Source organism: Pezoporus flaviventris, unplaced genomic scaffold (assembly GCF_033815535.1).
Source record: "Pezoporus flaviventris isolate CSIRO_AGI_PZ_B2104156 unplaced genomic scaffold, CSIRO_AGI_Pfla_v1 ptg000059l, whole genome shotgun sequence".
In the NCBI taxonomy this organism is placed as follows: Eukaryota; Metazoa; Chordata; class Aves; order Psittaciformes; family Psittacidae; genus Pezoporus; species Pezoporus flaviventris.
In genome coordinates this window covers 662,943-665,462 of record NW_026892607.1, presented here as the reverse complement: position 1 = coordinate 665,462, position 2,520 = coordinate 662,943, and positions in this window count along the sequence as shown.

Here is a 2,520-nt window from a genome sequence, read left to right as displayed (position 1 = left end):
GTCATTAAGTAAAGCTCTTTTTACTATTCACACCGTGGATTCAAACAATTACAGCTGCCCGTGAACTGCTTACAAACAGGGAAGGGAACTGGTGATAAAGCTCCCTTCATCCAATTAGGGAACAGAAACCATCTCTTGATGATACCCAAACTTGGAATCAAATGATGAGTACTCAGGGCTCAATCCTGACTCCCTCAAAAGCCTCTTTACATCCTTTTGTCAATGCAAATAAGTCACCAGCATTTTAAGATCCCTTTATAGAATGTTGGCACGGCCTAATGAAGACAGCGGGAGGTTGTAACACCTTTGTGCTGCCAGAAAGCAGCATCAGGCTAAAAGAAGCTCCAGCCATAGGGGTCCCATAGGAGAGTTAATCTGAAATCCTGCCATGTGTTTATTATACCTCACCATGCTCCAGAGCCTTCCATGCAGCGCTAGGGAAACGCACTCTACACATTGGGAAGACGAAATTCATCCATAATCCCGCAGTAACCCACTTTAGGGTGGTAAAGGACCATAAAGTAACCCGGTGTATTCTGCCCTCTTGGAGGCTCCTCCCAGCCCAAGGAGAGCTGGTGCTCCAGCCACCCTGAAACGCTGTATTGCCTTGGATGGAATGGTTGCATAAACAGAACGTGGGGCGGGATGGATTTCAAATCTGCTGTTTGTATTAATTTGTGGCATTATTGACCTTTCATCAGTCACCGACAGTTGCTTTTCATTCCATCATTCCAGTTAAGAGGTTGTCAATAACCATGGAAATAAATCAGGTCTCCACAGTGAGTCCTTTTCTTACTGTAATTAACAGCCCACGGGAGATCCCTGCCCTGCCTCCCCAAACACCCTGTTGTGTCCTTCTGGCCGTGTTGTGCATAACCGAACCGCTCGCCTGCTACTCGGCACCAACGCTTCTGGCTTTGGAGGGGCAAGTTAAAGAAAAAAGGACCACACAAAAGGCTTACTTCCCTTACAATAAACACTTTGTAAGCCAAGGGCAAGGGCAAAACCCAAGATTGGGCCTGTTGCTGCCTCCCTAGCACAGCTGGGCAGTGACAGATTGCCTCTGGCCACTGCTCAGGGGAGGAGGGAGATTCCTTCCTTCACATCCACACTCTTTTCCAACTGTATTTTCATACTGATTGCTGATAAATGAACCTGATGCTCAAGTGCTAGTTAATGTCAGTAGACCAACCACTTGTTTGCTGTTACTGCTTTAACTAAGGAGCATGTCACCACATGAAATGTCGCTCAGGTGTATTTACATCACTCGAAAAGTGCAAGGTGGTGTAGGCTCCTCTGGGAGGCAGTGAACTCCCCACAAACAGATCCAGACTCACACAGCCTTGCCTTGTCCAGAAACCAGGGAAGAGCAGGTTTTATCCATCACGAGGCCACTGTTGGCTTTGAGAATTAGGTGAGGGATGCGTGGTGTCACCTCAACACCAGCTGTACGACACCATTGTACCGGTAAGGAAATCCAGTAGCTGCCTTCACGTAGTTCGTACAGTTCCCCACTCATATTCCTGTCATTCAGGGGTGTCCAATTAATACTGAGGAAAAAACATCATTGCCAAGGGAGACGTGCTTATGGGACCCCCGCCTCCCTGTTCTCACAGGAGCAGAGCTGCAATTAAAAGCTCAGGCTTTGAGAAGAGCTACTCTGTGCCCCCCTCCCTGGTACGTGCAGTCTGGTTCTGTCAGACAAGCGAGTAATCAGGCAGTGATTTGTGGAAGGCCTTTAAGAAAACAGGCCACTGCTGGGTGTGTGAGTAACTAATGCTCCTTTGGTTTGTGTTTGAAGGCAGCAGCAGCAACAGTGATGACACAAATTAATTGCATGGTTTTCAGGAGCTAATGCAGAAGAGGTAAGGAGAATTACTACGCGATTAACACAGTTTCCAATTAAAGTCCTCTGTAGTTACCAAAAAACATTCATTTCTAGTAACTTGGTAATTTAACTTGTGTCACCACTGTACCCGAGTGCACCAGGGCTACTCAAGGGCTGTCCATGCTTAAGCCTTGTATGAAAACCATGGAAATAGTCATTAATTTTTAACTATGTGTACCAGGCCTCAATTAAACCACCACTGTGGCCCACTAAAGGATGTGCTAACATTAAAGGACCAAAACCCAGCTGCTGTTCTAGCACTGAACTGTTTCTTGCCCTTAGTGAAAAAGGGAGGAAAAAATAATCCACTGTTTAAATAAATTCAAAGGTCCTTCATGTTTCTTTATCAACAAGTGAGAAAAAGACTGAGACAAATGAAACTATTTCACCCTTCCAGGGAAATTTGCTGTTGGGATGGCAGAATTACGTTTGTCTTTTTAATACTTACCTTCTATAGCTCTTATGTTTCCATAATTCTGTTCCAAGAATACCAAAGCAAAGGTCTCTGGATTAGCAGCTCCCCTCTGTCAAAGCTCACTGAGGTGGGCACCTGCACATGGGGGTTTAAGGTACCTGAACTGCAGCCAGCGGAGCTCTGGAAGAAGGAAAACTCTTCCCCTAGGTCCCATCAC